Source organism: Anas platyrhynchos, chromosome 6, assembly GCF_047663525.1.
Source record: "Anas platyrhynchos isolate ZD024472 breed Pekin duck chromosome 6, IASCAAS_PekinDuck_T2T, whole genome shotgun sequence".
Classification (NCBI taxonomy): Eukaryota; Metazoa; Chordata; class Aves; order Anseriformes; family Anatidae; genus Anas; species Anas platyrhynchos.
Window position 1 is genome coordinate 25,607,212 of NC_092592.1, and position 17,601 is coordinate 25,624,812.

General features: G+C 34.5%; 1 protein-coding gene across 9 annotated transcripts in view; it reads left to right on the top strand.

The window, feature by feature from the left end:
• Nucleotides 1-17,601, top strand: part of DNTT (DNA nucleotidylexotransferase) — a 180,868-nt gene that overhangs the window by 49,148 nt on the left and 114,119 nt on the right. For all 9 annotated transcript variants that reach the window (XM_027460526.3, XM_027460520.3, XM_027460527.3 and 6 more), the window contains exon 2: nucleotides 2,598-2,673. The gene's annotated coding sequence lies outside the window, so the exon portion shown is untranslated. The remainder of the gene's footprint in view (nucleotides 1-2,597; nucleotides 2,674-17,601) is intronic.

Consider the following 17,601-nt stretch of genomic DNA (forward strand, 5'->3'; position numbering starts at 1 on the left):
GGCCACAAATTGGTTCTTTGCAAATTGCCATGACCCTACACAAAACTTTCAAGCAGACTGTAGAAACTTAAATGAAAACCAACACTAGCCCTGGGCAGGTCATATACACTCAATACTTGAATACTGAGTGTCGGGAGTCTGTTGATCTGGCAGGGTTGCTGGCAGACTTTAAAATGGGTTGGCTACATGCACAGAGTGTAATCTGTTATTTTAAGCTTGTATCTAACTGAAGACATTAACACTTTTCATCAGTATTCTTTACAATTTCACTCCTTGAAAAAAGGCACAAATCTATTTTCTGTACATTGAGAATTTTTATTAAATGGAGCCCTTACCAAAACTGACATTTAATACAGAACTCTATCTTGTTACCCCTTGGGAAGCAACAAATTTCAGGGGAATCTTAGCTAACGAGCACATTGTAGACACCATGTAATCTGACCTCTAAACAGAAATTCATTCCCTATAATTCATACATAAAGCAGAGTTAACACATTGTTACAGTATACATCTGAATGTTTTTTTTCCTAATATCTGAAATGTGCAAGCTATATAAGAGACATGTTTGTATAGTCTACAGCTCCTTGGAGCTTCATAAAGTGAGTTTTCAATTTGCAATTTCATAGAAATCTCTAATAAGAGAATAAGCAGTATAGAAAATGGTTCCTAGATCATACCACTGGCATTTCTTGCTAAATACAGCTATATATTTAAAAGAAGATAAGCACTAAATATGTTAAACTTATTTGAGAACTTTCAAAGTTAAGTTCTGCTTAGGAAAAAACTTGCAGCAGCTGCATGCAACTGATCTTACTGGAATGCTCTCTGGAAAATATACTTTAGAAAAATCTTAGCTCAAGAAGGTAACATTTTTTTTTTTTTTTTAAATATAAAGTATTTTCACTGATATCATTTATGCCCATTTTATACAAAAATAATGAAAGGAGCATGACTTACCATATATTCCTTATTTTTTTTTTCTCCCATATACTCACATTGGAGTTGATTCCAAATAAGTTGCAGGAGCATTTTCTCATGTCAGCTCTTCCCCCTTAAACACTCCCATATGTTTTTTTGTTGTTGTTAATGTGATTGACAGGCTTGGCATTCATGGTGGGTGGGTGGGAGAAAAACATTCTTAAAGTAAAAAGCTAGAATAGTATTATAGTTTCAGTACATTCACAGTTGGAGAATAGAAGCTTGCTTACAGCTATCTGCCTGGAAGTTTGATAAAATTTGCAGATTAGTTTTGCCTCTTTTTATGTAACAGGGAATAAAAATAAAAGTATCAATGGAAATCATAGCGTCTGGAAGAAAGCTCAGGAGATGTAGGCAGGGCTTCAGTAGAGAAGCAGGATCAAGTATAACTAGAGCAAATTTTCTTAGTCTTGGGAATCAGCTGGGCAACCCCTTTTTCTAACAGAGAGGTCTTGGGGGCAGCACCAGATTCATCACATCTTTAGGTGGCACAGCAGGGGGAAGAACTACCAATTTTGTGCTAGACTGGAGGTTGCAGGAGAAAGTCCCTGTCAGTAGGAATAATATTTGCAGTTTGACTATTGGATGGACTAGGCCCTCTCTTTCCTGAGGAAACAAACCCAGCTTCTTCAATGTTTCTTCCAAAGCACTGATTTAGTTTATAAACTTGTTTAGTCTTCTCATTAGCATTATCTTCAGTTTGGCTCCACTCTAATTGAAAAATAGGGTGAATTTACTGGCCTCAGTATACTGTCCTTTATTTTGTTTTAAGTGCTTCTGTCTCAGTGATAGATATCCAGATGTACTTCAGATGTGCGCTCATTACTTCAGCGTCCATGTAATTGACAAAATATTGAATAAAATCCAGGGCAGAGAAAATTCTTATGGGACCCTACTTGAAATACTCTCTGAAAGAGATTTACAGATATCCTCTCAATCTGAGACAGATGAGCATATGCAATATACAGTACTTTGACCATATTTCTCTAGTTCTGTGTGGTGATTTTATATGGGACTGCATAAAAAGCCTTAGTCATATGTATTTCATGCCCCCTGTCTCCTAGGTAGTTATCAAATTGAGGAAAGACATGAGACTGGTTTGACACAGTTTGTTCCTGACAAGTCTATTTTTACTGCAATATTAAGAAACAATAAATATATTGAGGCTCACCATTTGCCATAATATATTTGTGGGAATTGAAGTTGGGCTGATTGTTCAGCAGTTTAGGGCGTCCTTCCTCCTTCCCCCCCCCCCCCCCATCTTAACATATAGATGTTTGCCCTTTTCAAGTTACTGCCATTTTATTGACTTACATTATATGCTGGATTCATAGGACTCAGAGTTCAAGGATTGCTTTGGCTTGTTCTTTACAAAATCTTTATTGTGAATTTCATTATGCCATTCTTATTTAAATTTCTAATCCACATTAATGCAAGCAATAAACATGGAGATCCTTCCATTTCTGCTATCAAAATTAAGCATCTTGTCACAGTCTTTTCTGTGAAGACTAATGAAATACTGAAATACTTCAGTTTTCTCTGACATTTGTTATTTGTTCTCTTTTCCTCTAAGGAATGGATTTTTAATTCCCTGTGTTTTTCTCTCACTAATATTTCAGGAGCCATGATCATTCAGATATACGTTAGTTGAAGCAGTGAGGAAAATGCCACAGGCTCTTTCAACGGTGCTTGCAGGTAAGTACTAAAGAAGGAGTTTCTTGCAAAAATGTTTCTGCAGAAAGTCATTGTGTACTTAGGACACTTTAGCCTCATTACATCCTGGGAGGAATCTTTATATTTAAACTGATTTTTGTTTTTCAACTTTTACTTTTCGGAAGTTCTTGTTGAAATTCTAAAAATCTTGCAACAAAAACACGTTCAAAATCTCAAAATCACTTTTATTTTTTTTTAATTCTTTTTAAATTCAACAATGTTGTATTGCTTAAAACTGTCATCTGTTCTTACAATAAGGAAAGTGTAATGCCAAATTCATAACAACTTTTACAATGGTGCAACCGATCACAGACCTTGATTACCACTGAGAATGTGGCAGAAGCAACAAAGCTTTCATGATTTTGTAGAAGCGAGAATTAAGAGCTGCTATAGGTTCCATCTAACAACGTGTACTCCAACAGTGGCAAAATATAATTTCTTTTGGAGTTGTGGCTACTATTTTTTTAATATTATTTTTATTCTAACTATGCTAGCCAAATATATGAGGCATGGAAATAGGTTTCAAGAGTCTTGTGACTGGCATAGATTATTTTTATGATTTAAGTAAGTCAATTTGGGAGCCTTTCAGAGGCCAAAGAGAACTCTGGCTGCCTAAATACTTCACGGCTCTGTGCAAATCTCCTTATATTCCGTCCTGCTGTTTTCCTTCCTCCTTGTGTGTGTTAGAGGATTTAGCCCTGTTGCAGGGAGAACTACAGAGATGTTTAATAAATTAATGATTTTCCAACTGTTATGAAAGCTTTCATGTTAAAATGAGCATGTGAGTTTTGTAGATGTGTGTTTTCAGCTACTTTATTTTTTTTTAGCAGTCTTAGAAAATGGTACCTTTCAAATTCTCTTAACCGCATGTAGCATTCGTTATTTTTGTGCGCTGTTCATTTTAAGATATAATACAGAGTAATAATCTGTAGAACTTCTTTCAGGATGTAACTCACAGGTCAACAAATAATTTTTTGGAGGATCCTGGCATGTAGACTGTTACTGAAAAATAATTAACAATTTTAAAGAATAAAAAGCTTCTATTTGCATTACTTAATTGAAGGCTCTGTCTGGCCTAGCCCTAAATGATATATCTAAAGCATGTTTACTACATTTGATTGTGAAAGATTTAAGCACAAAGAAGCCTCAAATGAGAGAAGAAAAACAAAACAAATATGAAAACCAACACCTCCTCAAACCTTGGTAAGAATGGTTAGCACCGTTGCTATACGAGAGAGGCTGTGGTTATACACCAGTTTGAAACCTGACACCTTTAAATCACTTCCACTATATCTAGTTTGCTGCATAAATTCACCCTTTTTAACATTCTATATATTTTCTTTACTTCACTTGCTCTATATCCCATTTGTGGGGCACATGCGCACCCCCTGACATTTCAGATGAATTATAACTATTACCAACTTCTAGTTTTTCTTTTGTTTGCCTCTTTTGTGTCTCAGAGGCTGGATATACAGCATAAAAAACATTGTCTAAAGGACAGTTGCACTTTGAGTTATTGCTCAGACTTCTAAAATCCTTCTTGTAATGCTTTGATTGTTGGTTTGACCTTCTCTTTGAATATACAGATTCAGCAGTTGTTCTAGGAAGATTTTCTCAAATCTCTCCTTGCATTAATTAAACAATTATATAATTGTTTGTAACCTGATTTTTACACCTAGCTTCCTTTGTCTTTTCAGAAATCCATGTTTTTAACTAGTATAATAAAACATAAAGGTATTAAAAACCCAACCTACTACAAAAGTGACATTGTTCATTAGAAATTCTCTCTGATTTTTTTTTTGAAGGCTGCAGTTGATGCCATTGTGATATCCTTTCCAAGTACGCAGTGTTCTTAGCAGTTTAACTGAGCCACTTTTTTGAATTGTATTCGTTTGAACACCTTGGCAGAACTCGCTGTCTACTCCTCTAGGATCATACCCTGGCTTGTATAGTTTGCCTTTACATTTCATAACGTTTCTTTACAGAACCTTTCTTACTTTGAAATTCATCTGTGTGCTGACTATCCAGATAAAATACAGAAAAATATGTACAAACATATTTCCATCTGGCAACATTTATATGCATTAAAATCTAGTGAGTAAAATTCAAAACAGAAAAAACAATATTATTTTAGTGTCTTTTCTTATCATTTAATAACATTCCTAGGCAGCTTAATTTTGAAAAACTGCAGCTGATGCTTATTTTAAATGATTTTATGTTCTGGTGTGTATTTTGCTAGTATAATGAATACTTAGTGAATGTTATTGATTTCTTTGAGGCTTGCACATTGATATGTATAAATCTTCTACCATACACATGATTTTTGATATGAGATAAGTGAAAAAAGGTTAAATTAATATTTGAACTCCCAGTAAGCATGTTAATGCATCATTGCATAGTATTTTACAGTGGAAGATCTCAACAAATGTTTGACCATGTAGGTGTTGAAGTGTGCCAGCAAGGTAGTATAAGAGGCAGTGTTTTTATTTTATGATGCTTCTGCTTCCCAGAGTTCCATTCAAGTTCTGGAACTTGGCCAGCTCTAGCTCAGTGTAGTTAGAGAAAATTCCAGCTGATTTTTCTAAAAAATGTATCTCTGTATGACTTAAAAAAAAAAAAAAAAAAAAGCTGGATATAATAAATAAAAATAGACAAAGATATCCGTCTGATTTGAATGATTTGAAATTGCTCTGGATAACACTTTTTTATTTGAGGGTGTAGGCCTATGGACCTCTCCATTCTCAATTGTACACACTTGCATTTTATATACCTTTGGAACAACTTTTGGTGTTTTGGTATATCGAGCTACCAAGCAGCAGTTATGTTGAGTTCCACAGTGAACGAGTATTACTTGAGGTCACTGAATTATTAGTGACATGAACTAGAAAAACTTCAGTCACAGCAGACTATGGAGTCATAGCTGTAATTTACTGTTAGGTTGTTTATATATTGATAGGATGTTAAGAAAAAATTTATGTTTCTGTTTTGAAGAGGTGTTTCTTCTGTTTAGCATACAGCTTTAGAGAGGAAGTGAGAATGTTTCTCCTGTACTGTTCCTGAGCTGGGGGTCTTAGAGGAAAGCATCAAAACAATATTGAAGCATTAGCGTAACACTGTTATGTCATCATACAGGATTATATGTGTAGTATGTACATAGTATATATATATACTGTACAGCATAGTACTACAGCATAGTGATATAGTATTTTTGTACTAGTCATATGCAGATTGCATTCAAAGACATGTACCTAGTATATGCTTCACTGAATTCACTGAAGTCATAGTTTTATTTCCTCTTTGTACTTAAAAAAAAAAAAAAAAAAATTGAGATGAAATTGGACAGGGAAAATAACTGAATGGGTGAACAGAACACTACAAAATGTTGGGCATTCCTATGAAACAGCAGAAGGTCTGAGATAAACAAAATATGACAATTGTGTCATATGAGAGAGGGAAGATCTGAGAACAGAAAGTGAGATACAGAATTCTCAGGACAAAGATACTTGTCAGTTATTGTCATAGAGTATATGGAAGGAAGAAAGCAAAAAATGATGGTTGTGGGGAGCCCAGCGTTTTCTGGAAAGCATGTTACTCGCGGGTAAAAGGAATTGGTTGGACCATGTGTGTCAGCTGGCCAGTATCTAGATGTTTGGATCCAAACTTAGCAAAGCTCCTCCTGTCTTCCAGACAACAGAGCCAAGAAAATTAGATTGGAAGAATGATCTTTTGGGACAGTTAAGTGAAGACAAAAAGAGCTCAGAAGAGGAAGGATTTTTCATAAGATGGATAGGCAAATTGAAGAGATTGACAGAATAATGTTGTGGAGAGGTAAAGGTACAGAAAATGAGAAAGGAGGTGATGGGGAGATAAGCTGTATAAATAGAATTTTTCTCAACTTTTTTTTTTTGTTGTTCAGAAATGGAGCTACATCTACATCTTACAACACATCTGGTGGTGTAAATCTGCTGACATAGATAAAAAATTTTTATCAGCAGAGATTAATGGACAGTCAACAAAGAGAATATAATAAATCTCAATAAATTAGGAATACTTTAAGAGTTGATAAATATTTAGCTTGGGGAGTTCTCAAAAGGCTGTCTCAATAGATGTTATGTTTCTGTTGATGTTAATAAGTTTAAAATGAGTTATCAAGAAAAAAATTATAAAGTACTTTTTTTTTTCCCTCATTTGAATTGCACACTTTAAACTCAATCATTCCATAAATTTTTAATCTTTTTTTTTTTTTTTTTTTTTTTTAATGTGTGTTTTTATTTATCATTTAAATAATAGTAATGACAGCAAAACTCCCTGCCAGCATGGTCCTAAGTGAAATTAGAACTTGGTTGAAGTGATGTGATAACAGTAAATGTATAGAGGGACAGAGCATTCAGTGTCATATTGATCCCCACACCAAATCTGGAGAAGAGACTTTATTACAGAATTATGGAACTGTAGGGGTCGGAAGGGACCTAAAGAGATCATCAGGTCCAACCCCTGTTTTGTTATATGCCGAATAGTCAGAATTTGGCATGGTTATATCTATTTTCCTTCCATTTTTCTTGTGAATGTTTTCTTCTGTCAACCTTTCTTCCAAAGCTTTAGCATCTTCAGGTTGATTGTCATAGAATTATTTCAGGAAAGCTTTGCTGTGAATATTCTCACACTTGTTTTCTGTGCACGTTGGCAAAGTCACCCACTGTAGTATAAATTAATGATAATACAGAGCTGTTTCAGTTTGTTCCTCACTCCTCTCTCCTAAAGTGTTCTTCACTCCTCTTCGTGCTAAGCACAGCTGACTTTATTTCCAAGGAAATGTGTGTGATGTATTGGAAAAATGCTCAGGCTTTTAAATATAAGTAGGGAGAAACTGAATAATGGCATCCAATATACCAAAGGGTAGGCTTGTGGTACCAGTCAGAATTAGTGGGGCTGAAGGATGTGTCTCACTGCTTGTGTGACGTGCCAAACAATACCATTAAAGTATGCCTGAAGATTTTTGCTGTTTCTAGGGAATATACTGGGAATGTTGGGCTCAATATTCATTTATATTGCAACAAAATGAAGAGAACCACAGTAACAATTGCTGTGTTTTAAATGTTCCTCTGATAAGCTTTTTAAAAGATCTAGATACAAAGTGTTCAGTACGCACCTATACACTGACATTATTATAAATGTTGTATTTCTGACCTTCAGATTTTCTCTCTTGATCTTGGATTAAATGACATATTTGTCAGTTTGACACTGCTGATGTTCTGTCTGCCAGGCCTAGTGCTGTTATACCATGATTCCTTGTGATCCCATTGTCATGGGAATGGTATATCTCAAATGATGAATATACTTTGAAGCAACACAGGAAATAAGCATACTGGCTAAACTTCATTTTCAACAAGTCTTTTGGCTGAAAAATGCTGTCTTCAGTTTTCAGTGTAATTGATTTTAGATAATGTCAATATATTTAAGAACATTATTGTTTTATCAGACTATATGTAAGGATAATCCTGTTCAGGTGGATTCAGACGAGTATTTCAATTATGTTATTTGTCAATTTTTCACTTTTGACTTCCCATGCATATGGCACTGTATTACTTTTCAAGACACTAAACTGAACAGTGGTGAAAGAAGATAGTAGGGACAAGCTGCTTTCTGTGTTTTTGCACCTCATCTAAAACAATGAGTCTCTGTGTTTACAGTGTTCAACCTTCCAACACAAACACTCTTGTCTGTATTACTTCTAACTACTAGGAAATACTTTTCGATTATGAACTCCAGTTCTAGAAACTTTTTAAAAGATTTTCCGTGCAACTGCATATAGTATTTGGTAGAATTTCATATGTATGTATTTTTTCTCAGTGTTATTATATAGCTCCATAGCAGTAGAATAATTTAAAGGTGGAGTGTATTTCACAGCTGTTCAGAAAGTTATAGCATGAGAAAAGTTGACAAATATAAGCCTCCTTCCTTGAGAAACATAGCCCTATTCTTTAAGACCTTTTATAAAATTTATTCCTTATAAAATAATTTGTTTTGCAGGTCTGTCTTTGAAAATTTAGAAAGCAAAATCAAGTGAACTGCTTGAATGAAATTTATCCTCCAAAACACTGTTAGATTCTTATCCATCCTCTAATGCACGTGTAGAGAATGGATTTTTAGATTCTCTCTTATGGTCCCAGAGGTAATTACAATTGTATTAGGAACTATTTATCAAACAACGTATGAGAATATCAGTACTGAGGCTTAATTTTTGATGGGAGGATTTTAGTAGGATTTTGCCTAATTCCCCAGTAGATAGGATCAATGGGACTGTTTGCACAGTGTTTTAATAAATGTTCCAAATGTATATTTATATATATTACATTCTCTTTTGTAGAATATACTGTAGACAATTTTTAATCTGATTATTTTGTTTAGAGATCTAAATTGCAAATCCAAACTGAATAAGCAAGATAAAATCCCTATCAGAAAGGATGTCTTTAGCAAAGTATTTGATCAGAATAACCTCAGAATTACTTGGTTAAAGTTCAGGGAACAAAACTTAAATCAAATGAAGCAATGTTTATTTACAGAGAGGATCTTAATCCTTAACACGCTTAGTTTAACATTACAGGATCTTCTGCAATAAGTTAGTGCTTGCCTACTTTGAAGTTATCAACTGAATTTTGAAGACTTTGCAAGAAAGCTGAATGCTTTGCTGGGCTGAGAACCTAAAGCTGGTGAAATCACATTGATGTTAATTAATGTCTATTGGTATGTTTTGAGATGAATAGTTGGAGCTACACGAAGCAGAATGGATTTATGGTAACTACATGTTTCACTGTTTGGATGTCTACATATATATATATATATATATATATATATATATATATATATATCACATCCTTGTCTGAAATGGTATTCAAATGGTGAAACGTTTGAATTCTTCTGAAACATGATGGGGACATAGCAGAACATATTGCTCTGAAGAATAAGATATAATAGTTGATTATTCTGTGTTTTCAGTTAGCCCTGTGATGAAGATAGGAACAGCAGAAGACATTTTGAATGGTGAAAATCATCTTGTGTTGAATATCTTTTAAGCTAGCTCAGCTGATCTTACATCTTATTATTAAAGTTTTATTCCAAAAGAGTAGTACAATGATGCTGCAAATAGGTTCTGTGTATTATGAAACTAGTATTATAAGTAGACTGCTTGATTTGAAGAGAGAGTAGTGAACTTGATGATTTGAAATTTTCCTCATCAGTGAATATACTTTTACATGCAAATGTGTAAAAGTGTCAGTGGCCACATATACATGAGACAGCTTTCTCCACTTCTTCAGAAACATTTATGGTATACAATTTTAATGATATTTCACTGTGCTACATTTGTTTCTCAGAGGACTAATAAACGTAGTTTGGAATACAACACTTCAGTAGCAAAGCTCCTATCAATATTGTGTGTGTAATTACAGTACAGAGTAAACCACAGGAAGAGCAAGACATTAGTTAACCAACCTGATTTAATGAGTTATTTTTCTGGATATTAGTTCCATATATTTGTTTTAGCAGTTTGAAAATGATCAGAAAAAAATTTCAAAGCAAAACAATAAATGGTCATTTTCAGTAGTAGACAATTTACAGGTGTAAATATCTGCTATCACAGATTTACTTGGTGAAACTTCTAGGATGAGTTGCAATGGTATAGGCCTAGCTTAACTCTGATGATATAAGTACATCGAGAGATTAATTTAATCAAGAGAAATGCAGTGTTATAATGCCATGCTGTAATAGGCCATAAGGGGGAGTACTTAGCTACATCAAGTTGTGACAACTCTGGAATATAGAGACTGAAAGTAGGAACTTTAAGACCAGCAGCTGAAAGCAGATATTCTTTTCAATGTTTATTGGCAATGAAAGTCTATTTACTAAAGGAAGAGTTCTTCAGATCTTTAGATTCAAAACAATAAAGTCACTCTGTGTTCGTATATGAATCAATCAGTAAATGTCCTACTGAACTGGAACTGTTAAAATTATTTTCCAAAAACGGAACGTTGGTTTTTGATTGTTTGGAAAGAAATTAGAAATTTTCTTCATTTATTTGACTGGATGGTTAATTTATTAAGTGTAAATTGGGAATATTTACTTATAGAAAATTACGGTTTCATTTTCTTTCCCATATTGATATACTAAACACAGGTTCTTTCTGTAATTTTACCATAGAGAGTTGATGTAATTCTCTTATGTTGATGTTGTTTACCAAGACAGCTTTTATTGTTACTGCTGTAACTGAGATAGCAATCTAGCCCACACTATACATTCATGCATGAGATATTCGCAGCTGTAAGATAGTCAGTTCATTGGCTTGTTTTGAGATCTGTGGATTCAAAAAAAAGCCAGTGCAGATTAAGACAAGATATAAGATAGTTTTTTTTTTTTTTTTTTTTTTTTTTTTGCTAACTGACACTTGACGTCAAGGGGGTTACACATGACTGTTGACTGTTAGTTTATCCTGGCAAATTATGTGGAAGATAATAGTAGAGTAGTACCTCACTTTCTATATAAAAACTCACACTTTACTTTTTTTTTTCTTTTTTAATATCTCCATGTTCATCTTAAATGCTATTCACAAAATTTAATCTATCAAGTCATAGTTACTGAAGCTAGACAGAACTCATAATGTTCCCCAATTTGTCAGTGAAGGAAATACAGCAAACACAATGACATAGATTTGCTTTGCACTGTAGTGCAATGGCCTCTTGCTGTATTTCTGTATGCAAAATTTTGTGGTAAGTCTAAAAGTTATTTTCAAAAACTGCTCTTCTTTGCAACCAGCATGTGACCAGGTAAGGAGTATCAGTGCTAAGTCTTACCTTTTGATTTTTCTGCTAGGGCTGATATTCTCAGTGTGCTTCTATATTTTTATAAATAGAATATATATTGTGATATGCCAAAATTTTGCTTTAGTACCCTTTCTGGTGAATCACATATTTGCTGATGAAATCATTTCAGGACTTAATGTTTGTTCAGTTTGAAATGGTCTTAAATTACAGCTTTATTTGAAGATGATATACAGCCATTGATTGTAAACCTAATGGTTTCTCTCTCTGCTTTTGGATTGATTAAACAGTGATTCCTGAGTTAGAGAATTGGGAATAAGTGGTATTGAACACAGACGTTCCATGTGTATTTTCATGCTTCAGTAATGCACTTTCAAAGCAGTATGTCAACAGGATGTTGCAAACATTACCTTATTCTTCATCAAACCATTTCTGAAGATGGCCAAAACCTGAGACAAATTTTTATATTAAGAATGAACCAAAGACAATTGTTAACTTTTTGAAAGCATGATTTTGTTTGCCAGTGAGTTTGTCCTTAATGAAAACACTGAGTGTGTTCTCAGTCAAAGACTTTAATTTGCACTACTTTCTCAGATGAACTATTCATATATTCATTGCGAACATGTAGGAACTTTAGCTGAGCTCTTTTGAGGTCAGAATTCTCCTTGTTTAGGAACATCATCCTTGTGTGTTGAAGTAATTGATCCCAATCATTCACTGAACAGTTCTTCCGTTTCTGTTTACTGTTCAAACATTAGCTGGATACAGTATTGCTAATCTAACATTGAATTGCAGCTTATTCTTTTTCTTGATTTATTTCCATCTTATGGACAAAATGAGTGGGTTTAAAAGATCCAGAAGAATTTATACCTAGAACAAATCCCAAGAGAGAGATTAAATATGTATGAATAATATCAACATTTCAGTAATATGTCATATGAGTAATCAGATAAGAAATGACAATTAAATTCTTGAAAGAGTTTGAAATGTGTTCAGCCATTATGCAAGAAATCATGGCAGAATATTCTTTGCCTGGATAGTGTGGTAACAAATAGTTGGATATAAAGCAAAATTTGTCCCAGACTAATATGTCCCCAGTATCCAAATCCCTCAGGAAAAAGTCTCTGTCATGAATCCTTGGTGTTAAAGGGCTACTGTCTCCAATGAAGCAGTATCAACTAAATTATAAGTGTCTGCATCTTCAAATGTTTTATCTGCTATATGACTACAATATATATAAAGTACATAGTTGATAAAACTATCCACACCTGATAAACAGTTGCCAATGTTTGTGAATTTGCCACAATCCACACAGAAATTGATGGAGGTAAAGGGATTGTGTCTGCCTTGTGTTTCTGGTGAGAGCTTGAATTTAGCTATGTGTTACATTAAACTGTTGTAAATACACCTAAAAGTAAATCCTGTTATGGTTTATCTTGATATGGCAAATATGATTGTTAAAAATCAAGATCATAGTTAAAGAAATCGTGTCAATTTCCTTAACCAATACTATATGTTGAAGAAAAGACAGTGTTCCTTCCCCACCCTCCCCACCAGCTGCATCTCCAAACACTATCTTCAGTGCTGTTATGGAAACATAGCAAAGCCAGAGGTCCATCATATAATCTATGTAGGTAGCTTCACATTGCTTTCCTATCTTACCAGTATTTCTTCTGTCTCACTACTTATTTTGAGGTTCATGTTGCTTATGCTAATTTAGGACTCAGATTTTACAAATTTTAATTAAACCAGTTAATATCACCATCAGAAGGAGGTGAAATAAAGCAGTGATGTCATGCCTTTATTGGACTGTATCTATTTAACTTTTCTGTAACAGTGCTACTGCTCTGCTAAATTCGGCAGAATTACCTCTGAGATGTTTACATGTAAATAAGGCAGGGACTTCTCTGTTGACTTAAGTCTTTTAATGACTCTTTGGAGAGTGGAGCCATTTCTTTTTTTTTTTTTTTGTGTGTGTGAATTCTAGCTACACAACGACAACAGCTTTTTACAGAGGGTCTGCAACCAGTGCTGTGTTACAGAAAAATCTGAGAAGTAGTTCTCGGAGAGGAAAAATAAAAACCAGATTAAATGTTTTAAGATTTGTTGGTTTTTGCTTTTCATTTTAAAAAGATATTTGTAAATAACTAAAAATTTAACCATAAAATTACCAGTAAAATAAGGAATTAGGGGAAAAAGAAATCATAAATCATTTTAGGTTGCCTGGCTTCACATAAAATTAAACCCTTTGTTTAACCTAAAATGAAAATAGATATTTTGGATAAATGGTACAAGGAGTTTCATTTTTGATTGAACAGACACTTTCGATCCTAGAAAAGCATTTGGTTTTCATTTCATGGAGAATGTTCTGCCTTTTCCAATAAGTCATATATTTCTGTCAGCAGTTGCTCAGCAAATGAACTGAAAATATTTTGTTTACCTGCTCCTCTGGATTCAGTATAAAATACTTGCCAACATGAATGCACTAATTTGCCCAAGACCTTTAGTTAATTTTACCCTAATGGGGTCATTTTACTGGATGAAGAAAAGAGAGACGTGGTGCAAAAGCTGAGCTGAGAGATCTGTAGAGGGAAATTTTTTGTTCATTTGACCACAAAACCAAGCCAGGTGGCTTCCTTGGAGTCAGGTCTGACTGTAGGCTGGCAGACACTGTTAGCCCCAAAACAGCTGTTACCTCCCCACATCTAAAACACAAAAACAGAAAAGATTCTTAATTTGCACATAAATTAATCAGCCTTAAAGTCATTTGGCAATGTGGATAAATGGCCTAGCAACCCTGACCCCTGCTATTTTAGGGGTCTGCATGTCCATGTCTGCTTGTCCAGAACTGCTCGCGCAACAGTTCTTTATACATAGAGCATGGGGTCCTACTGAATTAAAGTCTAGCTCTACTGAACACTAGAGGTTTAATATCTGTTCACTTATACTGAGGAATGTTTCCTTTTAGCCAAAATCCGAACACGTATTTCAGACCCTTGCTTGCATCAGCATTGTCAACTTGCTTATAGTAGACTGTCTAAAACACAGGCAAATTGGCTCTTCCCCCCCTAGATCTAATCTGATAATTAATATGGATATACTGCATCTCTTCACGTATATTAAATAGAGGCTGTTGGCCCAGACTAAGTCTAGTCTAATGTCTCCTTTCATACAGAAACCTAAGTGTGAATTACCCGATCTTGTTAATCTGGACCTTAGCCCTGATCCCAAATTTATGTTTTACATATTAGATACCCCAAATCCAAGGTTATCCTTACTACCTTTATTTGTAGGTGTGTTGAAAAACTATTCTAGGAAAGTACAAACAATACTTTAACCCTAACATATACTTCTCAACCTCTTTTTGTTCTCTCTTGTGACTTCTGTCTGTTATAACCTTTACCCAAAATGTAATATTACACTATTAACATGCAAAAGCAATAACCTTTATCCAAAATATGATTTTACATACTGGCTCATGATGTTAAAAGCATTAAATTTGGTCTAACTACAGTCCTAACCTTACCTCGTTAGATGCAGAAGTAATTGTCCTTGATTTGAGGCTGACACTGATTTGGTTAGTTCCTCTGCTTGTACAGTGGGAATAGAAGTGGTTCCTCAGTTCAAGTTCTAAACACTGATAGGCTGAGGTTTAAGTTTCAGAAATATAGTTAGGAGAGTATCTTTAAAAGATTGCAGTGCCAGATAACTTTATAGGGGAGTCACAATATTGCTGCTTAGTAATTTGCAACACACGCTTTCTTAAATGTGTATTTGAGTCCTAGACAGCACCAGAAATCTATTATGTTCTTACAGCTGCAAAAGATTGAAAAACAGTGACCTGAAAGGAAGGTGAATGAATTTGGAATTTCTAGCTTACTTATGGAAATGAAAAAAAAAAAAAAAAGAAAAAAAAAAGAAAAAAGAACTTCACTTGTTTACGTATGCACCTGTTTTGAAATGCGAGGAATGGGGAGGACATTGGTTATTTCTTAGGCATATTCAGCTTGAATTAGTGCAAACAGTGATGCTTATGTTAATTCTTTTTTTATTTTATTTTTTTTACAGTTCTGAAGTATTACCAAAGTTGAGCATTTTTTATTTATCCATTTAAAGGGGTACCTGTAAACTGTGGCTGGCCTAGATAAGGGACACAGAGAAAATGTCATTGCTGATACAGTCATTACTGATAAATAAGCAGAAAACTCTGGTGTTATTTTTAACCTTAACACAACCCAGTTGTTCTCGTGAATTAATACAGGACCAAACCAATAGAAGATATATGGGGAGATGGACACTGATAAACAAACACTGTCACAACCCTGGAAACAAAATTCTATAATCTAGCACTTTACATCTATTGTCTAAAGTGCAGTGAATGCAATACAAGCTGGGTAGGCAAAGTTGGATTAATGGGAAAGAAGGCAACATGACAGACCTTAAATCATTTCCATAATGAGAAAATATTCTCAAATTCAACGACAGAAGGAAACCTGAGTAATCCTTCTTTTAATGTATAGCTAAAATCTTTATTGTATGTTCTGGAGATGATTGAGGAGTCTGTATAACCTTTCCAAGAAATTTAATTTTAGGACTTCACTGCTCTGCTATTTTTCTAATCATTTTTACTCAGTCTCCTAAATAACTATACCAAGCAATGTAGTATAGCTTTGAGAACATCTTACCAGCCCACAGTCTTGTAAGGCCTGAGTATGACTGGAGAAGTACTGTCAGTTACTTTTTGTTTCCCTTTAAAACAACCACTTATCCTCAGTTCTTGGCCCCAGTGTTCAGTCTTCTACATGGTACTGCCTTTTGTTTATGCTGTAGCATGTCTGTGGGTAGCACATCTGTGGAGGCAATGTGAGGTGAACCTGTGGTGGTTTGCTCTGGAGCAGCAGGGAGCATGCCCCGCAGCTTTGTATCTCACCACAAAGACTGGTGGGTTTTGTGTTTTGTTGTCTTTTGTTTTTCACCATGTTCTCTTTTAGTAAAGAGAACATGTATAAATGGTTGCTAGCGTTTCTCCCAGCAATTACTATCTCTGTTTGAACATTAACGTTAGTACTTCTGCAAAATAATTTTATATGGAACTCAGAGATATTAGTATATATACATGCACACATAATGCAGAGTTAAACACAAGTTCTAAAGATATTTCTGGTGCCTTTCAACTTTGTTCAGCAATGTCTACTAGAGAATAGACATTTAGGATATTTATTAATGGCCTGTAGCATATGCCTTTTCGAAATACCTACTTCCTTGCCACTATTAAATGCCACCTACTTCCTACTCAGAAACCTTTTTTTCCTGGACATAGTCATTTTTATTTTTTTATTTTTTTTCACTCACTGTAGCACAGTGAAGTGTGCTCTTATTTCCTGTAATATTTCTTCCCTCAAATGTGAAACTTCTTATTCCCTCTCAGAAACACATATATTTACGGTCTGATTTGGGTCTGACTTTATGTTTTCTCTATCATCTTTCATCAAGAAATATTTACATTCAGTTTCTTTTCAGGATGCCATATGCAATCAGCACAGTAAAGACTACTGCATAGTCAGTCTTTACATTTTCTTCTTTTCTAAGCTGATTTCATCAATCACCATCATCCAGCTCTCACTTGAGTCTGCGTGGCACAGACCAGTGGTTAAGGCTATAAGAGTGAAGAAGCAGTTTTCCTCAATGCCTCATGTAAAATCAGTAGTCTGGACTAACTACCAAAATCTACAGGAGTTTTTCTCTAAATCCTCCTATTTGACTCGTTTGCTTTTAGACAATGAAAGTCCACTGACAGTTCAGTATCAGTTCTGTGGTGCTTGAATCAAGCTCGTAGAAGAGCAGCCTAAAACTCCTGGCAATCCAGCTGGGTTAGAAAATACCTATGGAGTGATATTGCCAAAATAATTGTTCTTGGGAAAATGGTATCTTTGGGGTTTGTAACCAGTTACCTGCTTTCCATAACCATTAGCACATACTTTCTTTCCTCTAACTTGGCTTGGTTTTACAACTTTAACTCCACATAATTCAACACAGTTAAACAAAGCAGGAGCTAAATCTGTCTGTGTATCATTCTTGTATTCCTGACACTTTGAGT